This window comes from Bos grunniens, chromosome 5 (assembly GCF_055505025.1).
Source record: "Bos grunniens cultivar Pamir isolate PY7600 chromosome 5, Bosgru_T2T1.0, whole genome shotgun sequence".
NCBI classification, from domain to species: Eukaryota; Metazoa; Chordata; class Mammalia; order Artiodactyla; family Bovidae; genus Bos; species Bos grunniens.
In genome coordinates, this window is record NC_141169.1 from 6,090,650 (window position 1) to 6,104,572 (window position 13,923).

Below are 13,923 nucleotides of genomic sequence, written 5' to 3' on the forward strand. Positions count from 1 at the left end.
TGTTTCAATGCCATTCTCCCAAATCATCCCACCCTCGCCTTCTCCCACAGAGTCCAAAAGTCTGTTCTTTACATCTGGGTCTCTCTTCTGTCTCGCATATAGGGTCATTGTTACCATCTTTCTAAATTCCATATATATGCGTTAATATATTGTATTGGTGTTTTTCTTTCTGACTTACTTAACTGTATAATAGGCTCCAGTTTCATCCATTTCATCAGAACTGGTTCAAATGCATTCTTTTTAATGGCTGAGTAATATTCCATTGTGTATATATACCACAGCTTTCTTATCCATTCATCTGCCAATGGACATCTAGGTTGGTTCCATGTCCTAGCTATTGTAAACAGTGCTGAGATGAACACTGGGGTACACATGTCTATTTCAGTTCTGGTTTCCTCAGTAAATCACAGCAGGATCCTCTATGACCCTCCTCTCAGAGTAATGGAAATAAAAGCAAAAATAAACAAATGGGACCTAATTAAACTTAAAAGCTTTTGCACAACGAAGGAAATTATAAGCAAGGTGAAAAGACAGCCTTCAGAATGGGAGAATATAATAGCAAACGAGCCAACTGACAAAGAATTAATCTCAAAAATACACAAGCAGTTCCTGCAGCTCAATTCCAGAAAAATAAATGACCCAATCAAAAAATGGGCCAAAGAACTAAACAGACATTTCCCCAAAGAAGACATACAGATGGCTAACAAACACATGAAAAGATGCTCAACATCACTCATTATCAGAGAAATGCAAACCACAATGAGGTACCATCTCCCACCAGTCAGAATGGCTGCTATCAAAAAGTCTACAAGCAATAAATGCTGGAGAGGGTGCAGAGAAAAGGGAACCGTCTTACACTGTTGGTGTGAATGCAAACTAGTACAGCCACTATGGAGAACAGTGTGGAGATTCCTAAAAAAATTGGAAATAGAACTCCCGTACAACCCAGCAATCCCACTGCTGGGCATACACATTCTTTTTTTTTTTTTTTAGTTATTTTTTTAATTAAAGGATAATTGCTTTACAGAATTTTGTTGTTTTCTGTCAAACACCAACATGAATCAGCTATAGGACAAACACATATATTCTTAAGAAAAAAAAGTTCAGCTTTTGTATTTGTAAAGTTGATTAACAATGAAATCTACACCTTTAAGCACCTCAACATGAACTCACTGCAAAAGAAGAAAATAGGAGTATAATTAAAATAATAATGAACATTTATTTGGCGCTGTATGCCAGGCATTCTTCTATGAGCATTTATACATACTGACTCATTTTAAACTCTCAGCACTCCTATAAGATAAATACTTTTATCACCAGTCTCATTTAAAACGGAAAATGAGACTTCAAGAGGCTAAGGAACTTACATGACTAAGTTAAGTAAGAGTAGAGGTGGGGTTGGAACCTAAGATGCTAGCATGTTCTATCGCTTCAGTTGCATCTGACTCTTTGTGACCCCATGGACCGCAGCCTGCCAGTCTCCTCTGTCCATGGGATTCTCCAGGCAAGAATACTGGAGTGGCTTGCCGAGCCCTCCTTCCAGAGGATCTTCCTGACCCAGGGATCGAACCCATGTCTCCTGCATTGCAGGTGGATTCTTTACCACTGAGCCACCAGGGAAAGCCAGAACCTAAAATATTTGGCTCTAAATAGATCTCTGGATTCTGTGAGCTATGTGTCAATTGCATCAATTATGTATAGCACATGTTTTGACACCCAGAGAAGTAGTTTTGCTTAACACGAAAACCACTGTAGATGTGAAGGTCTTAGATTTCTATCATGAATTAATTTTGTTTATTCCTAATCAGAGATATATATCCTTCTTCTGATAAGAAAAACCTTAGAGTAAGTAATATAACTATCAAATAGCATAATTATGAATCTAAACACTGGAAAATCAAAGTTCCTTGAATTTTTACATGGTATTCAAAAAAGGTAGAGTGGGGCTAAGCACTGGGGTGGATAAGGACATTTATTAGATATGTTACCATTTTATTTTATTGACTTAAAAAATTTCAATAACACAGACACTGAGTTCAGCTACTTCTCCATCTCAGTGTGGACCTGCAAAATTTAGTCCTCACTCCTTGACTCCATCTCTCCACCTCCTCCTTGCATGTTGGGTGTTTTTCAGGCCACAGTGGGGCCTGAGGCTATAGTGGCCCAGGTTTTTCAGCTTCCCTTCCTTAGCTCATCTTCCTTCTTTCAAGAAGACCCACCAGTAGGTGTTCTCCTTTTGCACATACACTTCCCTCCACCACCTTTTCAATCTCTAATTACAGTTCCCTCTGCCCAGTTCCCTGAAATCTCAGTTGGTAAAGAATCCACCTGCAATGCAGGAGATCCCAGTTCGATTCCTGGGTTGGGAAGATCCCCTGGAGAAGGGAAGGGCTACCCACTCCAGTATTCTGGCCTGGAGAATTCCATGGACTGTATAGTCCATGGTCTGAAAGAGTCAGACACGACTGAGCGATTTCACTTTCATTTTCTGTCTAGTTAGGCTTCCCTAGTGGCTCAACAGTAAAGAATCTGCCTGCAACGCAGGAGATGCGGGAGACGTGGGTTCGATCCTGGATCAGGAGGACTCCCAGTGCTGGAAATGGCAACCCACTCCAATATCCTTGCCTGGAAAATCCAATGGACAGAGGAACCTGGCGGGCTACGGTCCATGGTCTGACCAAGGGTTGGGCGTAGACTGAGCACGCATGCATGCACTGCCAGTTAAGACCGCCAGCACCCCCCACCTACAAAAAGCACTGCTGATGTGACACCCTGGCCTCAGTTCCCTCTCTGGAATTTCAGCATGCTATTTCCCCCTTGGGCTATGCAATAGAAAATCATAGTATGAAAGTTGAAGATTACATTTTCTCATGTCAAGTGAGATTAAACAACCTCTTGAATGGGCATTTTACTTGGATGGCATGGCCAAATCCATATGACAAGCCGTGGCTACTGAACTTGGGACAAATTCAGTGAAGGTGAAATGAAAGACACTGTCACAACAGAAAGCAACGCAGTAAATCTAATAAGGCCTTTGGCAGTGTTTGGGGGTAAACAGGAGATTTCAGTCCGACAAGACAATGTTGTATTTGTTGAATACTAAATAGGCATTGTTGTCAAACAGAGAGAGAAGGGTTCTTAAAACAAAGTATCTGTCTTTAAAGCGTTTGTGTTCTTTGTTCTAACTGGGAGAATACACAGGTACAAATGATGAAATGTGACCAAATGTCCTCACACAAACTGAACACATAAGTGCTAAGAATAAAGTGTTGATTAAAAGGATGTAGGGCTAACCAGGCTTCCAAAAATGATTGGGTTTTGAAACAAGTTTTGAAGATGGTGACGGGAGGCAACTAGCCCAGAAGAAGTGGAGAATTTCTAGAAGTCATATAAGAAGCTGTTCAGAAACCTGACGTGGTAAGGCTGAAATTGTGATAGCTGGTTGTTAAGTATGTAAGATAGTTATTTCAAAGATGCCAACGAGTTTTTTCTGCTAGTTTTATATTTTTAAAATTTAGCCAGAAGTGGAGGCATCATTCATAGTGAGTGGGCAAGGGATCCTCTTTTGTCTTGGATAAAATTCTTAGAGCATTTGATTATGTGAAAAGAAACCCTAAATTCAAGTCCAGCATGGAAAACATGAGACCATGAAGAGTAAACTGCTCTGTACGATTTCGTCAAAGGCTGTCATCAACGTGGACTGAAGTGCTCTCTGGGAGAAGAAGGGACTTCCATAACTCTCTAGAGCCAATGGAGACCCGATGGCCTGGGCCATTAGGCCAGGCAGGGGAGACGCGGTCAAAGGCTACCGTACAGGATGGCGTGCATGCGCTCAGCCGCGGCTGACTCTGCGACCCCCTGGACTGTAGCCTGCCAGGCTCCTCTGTGCATCCGTCCAACAAATCCTGACCAGATTTGTTAAGGTCCCTGCAACATGGCAGCAGGGCTTAGAGGAAGTGTGAAAGATTAAGAGAACAATAAGAGGCCTCTTTTGAGTGGCTTGACCAATGAACTCTAGTGATAGCTAGCTTTCAGGTTACTTTTCTTTTCTGCAGAATAATTCTCTTCGGTCATCCTCAAATCATTGGCAAAGTTTTGTAAACTAGGTAGCCTGGTCTTAGAAGGGCTGAGAAAGCGAACTGTGTCCACACTGAGAGATTCTCAGCAGCCAGGACAAGCAGTTGTGAAATCTCCAGAGTCCACCCACAGAAAAGCCTAGAACATGAAGCCAGACTTGAGAGCCCATTAAAGGCTAGATTTTTTGATAATTTGGGAGTGCAAAGGGGGCCTGTAAATTGTCATTAGGTATTAAATAGAAGGTTAAGCCCTGGAGCCTGGAGAACTTGTGATATATCAGGCTATCCTGAGATACATCAGTATAGAAAATAGATAAAGTCTCATAGCATTTATATTTTAATTAGAAAGACAAGCAATAATTAAATAAAGCAAGTGATAAGTACTATTAAGATTTTTAAAAAAAGAAAAAACTACTGCAAAGGAGACACATTACTGAGACCATAAAAGTCCAGATTTGGAATTTTATAAATTAGAAGCAGAGAGATGCACAGAGATTCATTGGAAATCCACAGGGGTGAGCACTAGCTACTTATAATTAGCTGTAACTAGCTGCAAAACCCAGAGTAAGTCAGGTAACTTCTCTGAGCCACAATTTCTTCTCCTACATAAGTGAAGGAAATTAGATTGGATCAATTCTAAGATAAATAGGAAAACTTTAAAAAAGAATGAAAGGAAAAGCTGAAGGAAGAAGCAAGCCATTGTAGTAAGCAGCAATTTCTCAAAAGCTCTGTAGCCATATGCCCTACTGCTGCTAAGTCACTTCAGTCATGTCCGACTCTGTGCGACCCCATAGACGGCAGCCCACCAGGCTCCCCCGTCCCTGGGATTCTCTAGGCAGGAACACTGGAGTGGGTTGCCATTGCCTTCTCCATATGCCCTACTACTGTACCTTATTTTATTATGATTATCATAGATAGATTTTTACCCACCTTCTTAGGAATTCACAATGCTTTAGTGACTAACCCCTCTGCTTCCCAGTGGCTTCTTTTTTATCTTAATAGTACTTATTTCTTGCTTTATTTAATTACGGCCTGTCTTTCTGATTAAAATATAAGTGCTCGAGAACTTGTCTGTTTTCTTTACTGATCTGTTTTTAGCATTTAACACAGTATTTGGCAAATGGTGGACTACCTTTGATATCAGACACTGAAGTGGTTAAATTTTACATATTACAGTAAATAATAACCCAAAAGCAAAGTATTAAGATTCCCTAGCAATGCTTTCAGTTACCGACCACTCCAGGTAGACAAAAAGTGTCCAATCAGACACGGAGTGGCACCCCAGGATCCCACAAGACAGTTACTTTATGAAGTCAGGCACTGGACAATTTCTGGTAAGCTTTTTTAATTTGCATTTCTCTTTAATGATCTGAGACGTTGATAACATAGAAAACACCAGGAGAAAGCCATGCTAGGTTGAGTGGGAATGGGGAACAAAGCTGAAAGCCTGTTAAGGCACCTGGTCTCATGAGATTACATCGCCATCATCCCCTTCATCAATAATTAACAGCAATGAAGTTCTTACTGTAATCAAAGCACAATAGCATGAATTTAAAACACCAAAGAACAACTTCTGGCACAAATAAAAAATGAACCCTGCACCCAGAGAAAAAGACCAGTATCTGGCTTGCTGAGCCTATTCCTAGGACCTAAGAGATTTCAAAGTTCCAGCCAAAGCTCTCACGCCACTGGCTCATAATTTCTTATCAGGAATAAAAACAGTTCCATCTGATCAATAATATCGGTGACGTTTACCCAATTTTTGCAATTAAAACTAAACTCAGCTCCTTCCAACTATTTTTTAAGAGAAAAATGGGCCATGACCTGGTGTTGGAAGAAACCCAAAGGGAGAGAAGACAGTTGTGCAATGTCCGTAGATTTTCCAACTAGACATAATACAAACTGAGGTGCAGTCTACAGGGTGGGACTTTATTATTTACAGAGATGACCCCCAAAATTTCAGCATCAGGTCTGAAGCACTGTAGAGTACTACTAGGGTAGCAGAAGACTCCAAAACACCGACTGAGCAGGTGTTAGAGCTGTGCTGCCGGGGTATGTACTTTCCTGAATTGAGCCCAAGAGTCACATCCCTAGTTTTACCAAAGACCTTCCTTTTCCCACAGCAAAAAATAACACTTCACATCAAAAACATTCCTTCTAGTCCACAAGTTTGTCAAGAGTAATCTGTTTAGATAAAAGTTGCAGAACTCACTATAAGAAGCAGGAATCAACTTGTATCCATATACAATTTGTTTTTTCATTCAAAAACATCTTCCCACTCAGCTCCAACTTGCATGGACACCTGTCCATGAATTGCCTGTCTTTCACCCTCCACACACACACACACACACACACACACACACACACACACACTGCTTCAGGACTAGCTAATACATGTTTAGGACTTGAGCTTCCTAAGGACATAACTAATATGCTCTATGTCCACAAAGAATACTCACTCTTATAATATATACCAAGCACCAATCTGCCATTCAAAACCTTAGTCCTGTTCCGTTTTTAGCTATTGATCTTGATATTTCTTTTCCATTACTACTTCACTGTTTCAACTCCAGCGTCTGGTATAATTTTGACTCTTCACAACAATGACTCCAGTTCTAATCTTAGTCTCATGTCACTTAGGACTCCATTATACTACTTCAGCTCTGTCCCCACATCTTCACATCAACTCTAGGCCAATAAAAAGAATCTGGATTTCCCATAAGTCTTATGTTCTCCTTTCAACTAATAGACATTTTTTTAAAGTTTTTTGAAACTTAGAAATGGAGTCAAAACATTTTTGGTTATTGGGAACCAGAAAATATAACAACTGAATTCACTGCACTGAAGACAATAAAAATTAGTAAGAATGGTTGATCCTGAAAAATTATATAGCTATGCTAGCCCTGCAGCTTGGTTTTTAGTATGTAATAGGTACTGTTATTTTGCTTCCTGAAGCTATAGTGCTTTGGAGAAAACATTAATTGATAAAATTACCATAAATACTCTGCTTGTTAGAAATGTAGTCAGAGCTTAAATTTGCTCTTTTACATTTCAACCAGTGGTTTTCCTTGATGGCAAGGTTTCTGATTATGAGATTTTTTTTTTTTTTTTAAGAAAGTCATTAAAAGTCTCTGGTATAATCCACATAACAATAAAAGCATCCATGGATGCTAACTACCATGCTGGGAATAGGTTAATATCTCATTTTCATTCAAGTGCTGGTTGAGAAATCCCTATATATCAAGGCCCTGAAATATGCACAGAAGTTTCAACGAGACACACTACTCTCCTTAAGGGCTTTATAACCCAATGGAAGAGACAAGTAATGAGCAGCCAAGGATAATACAATGTGACATGATCTGGTGTTAAGGTAGCACTTAAGTGGGATAACCCACAAGTGCGCCCAGGCCATGCCGAGTTCTAATTTCAGGGGTATAATCTAGGTCATGCTGGGTTCTAATTTAAGGGGCTTCCCTGGTGGCTCAGACAGTAAAGAATCCACCTGCAATGCAGGAGATCCAGGTTTGATTCCTGGGTCGGGAAGATCCCCTGGAGAAGGGGATCGCAACCTACTCTAGTATTCTTGCCTGGGAAGTTTCATGGACAGAGGAGCCTGGCGGGTTACAGTCCATGGGGTCACAAAGACTTGGACATGACTGAGAGACTCACATTTTCACTTCACTTTCAAGGCAGAAGATTAGGATTCTAGGAAATATGGATGGGGACATGCATTGGTTATCTGTTGATCTAACAGAAGACCACAAATTGAGCAGCTTATAGCAACATCCATTTTTCACCTCACAGTTCTGCAGGTTAGAAAGCCAAGTGCACTTTCACTGGTTCTCTGATCAGGGTCTCAAGAGACTGAAATCAAGGTGTGTTCAGGCTGGGAGGTTATCTAGTGGCTTTAGAGAAGAATTCACTTCCTTATTCAAACTATTGGCTGAATTCATTTCCTTGAACTCATAGGACTGAAGTCCCTGGTCCCTTACCAGCTGTCAGCCAGGAGCTGTTCTCACCTCCTAAAGGCTGCCCACATCCCTTGGCACAAGTATTTTTCCATCCCCAAAGCCAACAATGCTGTGTCCAGTGCTCCTCTGCGCTTTTAATCTCTCCCACTATCCTGTCTCCTACTTTGGCCTCATCTGCCACCGGCCAAAGAAAGCTCTTTGTTTCTAAGAGCTCTTGTGATTACAATGGGCCTACCAGATAATCCTGTATGACCTCCTTATTTTAGGATCAACTGTGCAATGTAACATAACAAGCAGGGAAATCTTATCACATTCATGGGTTCTAGGGACCAGGGACAGGGCATCTTTGGGAGACCGTTTCATTATTTTTTAATTAATTTTTATTGCAATATAGTTGATTTACAATGGTGTGTTTCAGGTGTGCAGCAAAGTGAATCAGCTGTACATATACATATAGCCACTCTTTTTTAGATTCTTTTCCCACAAGGTCATTACAGAGTATTAAGTAGAGTTCCCTGTACTATACTGTAGGTTCTTATTAGTTATCTATTTTGTATATAGTCACGGTTCAATTCCTAGGTCAGGAAGATCCCCTGGAGTAGGAAATGGCAGCCCACTCCAGTATTCTTGCCTGGAAAACTCCATGGACAGAGGAGCCTGGCGAGCTACAGTCCTTGCTTCAAGTAAAGAGCCCAGATCTCTCTAAAGCGATGGGAATGATGGAGTCGGAGATGCTCCTTCTGACCCTGCTGATGGTGAAGATGGAGAATAGCCTGTCTACGCAGAACAGGCAGAACAGAACCTACAATTAATGTGCAAAGAGAAGGAGAAACTCCAGAAAAAGACTTAGGAGCTGAAGAGCAGACTTCTCCTATGCCAGAGGAAGAGGGAGCTGGCGGATGTCCTGGACGCGCAGGTCGCAGTCCTGAGCCCCTTTGAGGCCGTGGCCAGCCGCTTCCCGAACAGTACAAGGCGTGCGCGACGGCCCAGGGCACCGTGCAGCACGAGCTGCCCGTGCAACCGTCCACCCGGATGGAGACAGGCAGCTCTTTTTAGACAAGTTGCAGCGGGAATAGATGGCCACACGCCGTCTGCTGGGATAACTTGGCATCGGCAGCTCAGAAGAAAACGCGAAGGCATCAGACCTGATGAGGGAACTCAGGGAGCTGAGAAGGAGCTTCAGCCAAGTTCTGAAACTTTCCGCCCAGGCGAGTAAGAAGGCAGCCTTAGTCAACCAGGAGGCCTGGGAAGAGGCCCAGGGCCCCAAGGCCCCCAGCCAGTGATCTTTTGATCCCAAGGAGGCCACTGGTGGAGAAACTTGGGGAGAGGTCAGGAGCCTCTAGGGCCACGAAGAGCTATGAATCCACACACAGGCCATGTCCCTGATCCAAGTGGGGAACTTCCTGTGCCCAGTGGGGAAGGAAGCACATTTTGTGCCCTTTTTCGGGGGCACAGGGAACCTGCAGCGACCCACCTGTGATGTTCTGAAAACTTGAGCACCTTATGCACTTAGCCTAGCCATATAGTTATTTTTGTGTGATAATCTCATTTGATAATTTAACAAATAAAAACTATTTTGCAATGAAAAAAAAAAAAAAAGGCAGGAGCAGCGGTGTGAATATGTCAACCCCAATCTGGGAGGCTGTTTTAGAAATTGTATTACCAGAGGCCTCTAACCAATGTCATTCTTGAATTACAGCAATTTATATATACAATGCACTTGATACAGACTTTTTTACAGTGAGGCCTCGTTTTCCCTAGAGATAAGTCGCTTGAAAAATCAGGGTTGTATGAATAGTCGTGAATCTTAGAACTAGAAGGGTCTTCAAAAGATTATCTTTGAAGCACATAAGAAACAACTGTCTTCATTTTATACTGAAGGTGCCTAAATCCAGAGAGAGGAAGGGAGGCACACTCAGCACCACTCCCGGCAGCAGAAAGACAGCAGAACCTCCCTGGCTGCTCTCCACAGAGCTGGCAAGTTCACACAAGGCCTCCTTCCCTCAGATCCTCCCCAGAGCTGTGGAACTCCTCACTGTTGGCATTTTGCATCAATGAGCTGCTCTGTTTAAACACAAACAGCATCTCTTGCAGCAAACCCAAAGATTCAGACTTTCCTTGTCTGAGCGTCTTTCCTGCGGATAGTCATTAAGAGCCCAGTTAAAAATCAAATATGTGCTTATATTTAGGTAAAATATCACCAATTCAATGGACATGAGTTTTGAGCAAGGGAGATGGTGAAGGACAGGGAAGCCTGGCGTGCTGCAGTCCGTGGAGTCGCAAAGAGTCAGACACAACTGAGCTGCTGAACAACAAATCATGCTTTTTAAAGCGTGGGCTCTGCAGGCAGACTTGAGTATCAGTTGACCTTCCTTCAGGAAGTTTCTTAACCTCCTCTCTGTAAAATGGGTGTGATATTACTACCCATCACATAGGGCTACTTGGAGGAGTAATTGAGGTAGCACGTGAACATTTTTCACTTACCACAGTGACAAGACAATTATTATTATTTACTAGATCTCCACACGGGTTTTTCACGACAGTAATTGCATTAACTGCCCTCTTCTATGGCCATTTCTACTGCTGATTAGAGGAAATGGCCTTACCCTCTTTTTTCCTACTCCTCTTGGCATCGGTCTAATTGAATAAAACTAAGAAACTGCAAGTTAAGTCTTACACATACTGCTGTGGGAACATCACTTCTCCCATTCGTCTGCTCAGAAGCACACAAGTCCCTTTGGTCTTCAAAGGAGTTTAATAGTGATATGCAAAGTTGATCACTGGGGTGATCAACTGCACCAGGAATGAGGGATTTCAGGGACATGGGAACTTCAGTGATAAAACTGAGATGATCCCAGGTAAAATGGGACTGCTGTTTACCCTAGGACAGACTGCCTTTGTGATACTGGGTAGGTTACTAACCTTTCTGGGTCTCAGTTTCCACATACAGAGATTACAGCAACCCTCCTTCATAGAGTCGTTTTTTGGTTTGTTTTGAAGAGCAAATGAGTTAATACATAAAGTGCTTAGGATCATGCCTAGTATAGAGTAAATACTCAATAAAAGTTGGTTATTATTATGATTACTAACCACTAAAAGGAGACATGAAGTAATAGACTAACATACAAGGACATGGCAGAGAGCCCGGAGTCTCCTGAAGTCCTTATAGCCCAAGAGTGGAGCCCCTGAAAAGATGTTTTTTCCCCTGCATCATTGTGTCATAATTCTCTAAGAGATCATGAAAACAAAGAAAAATAAGAATATTCTATTATCTGAAGAAAGAATAATGAGAAAATACAAATGAAAACTACCCTAAGCTACCATTTCATTAGATTAACCAAAACCAACAAAAACAAACAAACAAAAAAAAAAGCAGAAATTTGGCTACACCCAATTACTTAAATTGAAGGGACCAGGCCCTCTCACACTGTACCAGGCAGTTGTAAAATGGTCAGGCTGCCTGGAAGGACATCTGCCAACATCCATCAAAATCACAGATGCACTTGAACTACGATGCTGCTTCTGGAAACCTCTCCTATGGATCCTCTCATGCATCACATCATGGATCTATGTACAGGACCATCCACGGAGAACAGTTATAACAAAACCTAGAAACAATCCAAATGTCCAAAAATAGGGGACAGCCATACAGCGGAATATGACGTGGAAGCAAAAAAAAAAAAAAAGAACAAAGAGCTCTCTGTGTATTAATGTGGAACGATCTCCACATATATTTTGTTATTGTTGTTTGGTCACCAAGTCCTGTCTGACTCTGCGACCCCATGGATTGTGGCACCCCAGACTCCTCTGTCCTCCACTCTCTCCTGGAGTTTGCTCACATTCATGCCCGTTGATGGCACCCCACTCCAGTACTCTTGCCTGGAAAATCCCATGGATGGAGGAGCCTGGAAGGCTGCAGTCCATGGGGTCGCTGAGGGTCGGACACGACTGAGCGACTTCACTCTCACTTTTCACTTTCATGCATTGGAGAAGGAAATGGCAACCCACTCCAGTGTTCTTGCCTGGAGAATCCCAGGGACGAGGGAGCCTGGTGGGCTGCCGTCTATGGGGTCGCAGAGTCAGACACGACTGAAGTGACTTAGCAGCAGCAGCAGCATGCCCGTTGAATCAGTGACACTCTCCAACAACTTTATCCTCTACTGCCCCCTTCTCCTTTTGCCTTCAGTCTTTCCTAGCATCAGGGTCTTTCTCTAATGAGTCCAAATATATTATTTGGTAACAAAAAATAAAACATATATATAATATGCTGTCTTTTTGGGAAAAAGGAAATAAATATATATATACATATATAAGTATAGATATATAAATTCATATATTCTTGCATATGCATAAAGAAATACTGGAAGATAAGCAAGAGAATAATTAAAATGACTATTTCTTAAGGACAGAAAAAAAAGAGTACATGGAAATGGGGCAGTGACAAGATATCCCCTTAGCTCTTTATATTTCATTTTATTTTGGCATCTCTAAATATCTTACCCACAAAAAGACTTTTAAAAAATGTGAAAAATCAAGAGCTCTTTATCTATGTCATCCACCGAAATATTAGTACCACTCTCTTCTATGAAATGTCTCATTTGAGAAAACAGGAAGTTGCGCTGAAAACAATGTTGTTCTCCATCCACCCAAACAAATAAAGCAAAGATTTCTGACATGCGACTTTGAGGACCACCCCTTATCCGCCAAACAGAAAGGAACCGAGGGGTTGTTCTGAGGGGACTGCTCTGCAGTCCCCTCTGATTCGTGAATACATCCCCCTTTCAACCCAGTGGCGTGGACCAGCATCTGAGGGGACAGAGGATGCTGCGTGTTTTCCTTTCTCAGCCAGGAGGAGGTTTCATCATCCCATCATCTTACACTTGCACGTTAGGAGCTCTGTTCTGCTTTTTATGTTAATTGGAATCGGCTGCTTTGGGCTCTGACACAGGCATTTAGCACTAGCAGTCAATTGCTCTTTCCTCAGCCATCTGGCAAAAGAGTTGAAACCAGCAATTTTCTGAGTCAGAATTAGACATCTGAAAAAGAATGTGCACATAGGCAAACCCCTCAGAAGTGTGGAATGAAAGAAAGGGGCAGGTAGAGGGATGGGCGGCTACAGACCCCACTGTGGAGTAACGTGATTTCAAAGATAATGCAAAACGGCACTTTGACTTCCCGACACCAGCAGCCCTCTTCCCCCCGTGCAGGACACAGCACTCAGGATTACGCAGTACCTCTCCCTCACCTTCTATCCTGCACGACAGATGTTGCCTTCACTTTGGCCATCTGCCTTCTCCCTCCCTCCTGAAGACATTCTCATCGGGAGCTCATGGCCAGCCCCTTTAACTTCAGCAGGACTTACGGAGCACCCTCGCTTCTGTGACAGCACTGTCTCCTGGTCCTTCAAGTTCTGACTGTCCTTGTTCCATCACCTTCACATGCCCCTCTTTTTCCATCTGCCCTTTAGATGTTGGTCTTCTCTGCGGGCTTCTGTCCTCCACTCATCTTACTGTGTACACTTACTCTCTTGTCTGCAGGTTTGAGGTCTTCACAGACCTAAATGCCTGCATGAAAATAGCGCTGGCTTAGGCCCTGATGGCTCAGACGGTAAATAATCTGCCTGCAATGCAGGAGACCCAGACTCAATCCCTGGGAACCTGGGTTGGGAAGATCCCCTGGAGAAAGGAATGGTTACCCACTCCAGTATTCTTGCCTGGAGAATTTCAAGACAGAGGAGCCTGGTGGGTACAGTCCATGGGGTCACAAAAAGTCAGATACAACTCAGCAATAAACACTTTTTAGTTCTTAAAGGGAAACCTTATATTAAACCCATTCTGACCCTGCTTACTTTTTATATGAGCCCATTCTGTATTTCA

The 13,923-nt window shown here is 42.4% G+C and overlaps 1 long non-coding RNA gene and 1 pseudogene across 13 annotated transcripts in view; one reads left to right on the forward strand and one right to left on the reverse strand.

Annotated features, from left to right (window-relative positions):
• Nucleotides 1-13,923, reverse strand: part of LOC147371271 (uncharacterized) — a 213,010-nt gene that overhangs the window by 111,272 nt on the left and 87,815 nt on the right. The window contains exon 5 of one of the 13 annotated variants that reach the window (XR_015163399.1): nt 12,422-13,083. The exons of 11 other annotated variants lie outside the window; for them this stretch is intronic. This is a non-coding gene — a long non-coding RNA (uncharacterized LOC147371271). Of the gene's footprint in view, nt 1-12,421; nt 13,084-13,103; nt 13,612-13,923 lie in introns of those variants that run through there. One more of the 13 variants, XR_015163402.1, reaches the window with a different exon arrangement.
• On the forward strand, nt 8,449-9,706 carry LOC147371272 (HAUS augmin-like complex subunit 8 pseudogene; annotated as a pseudogene).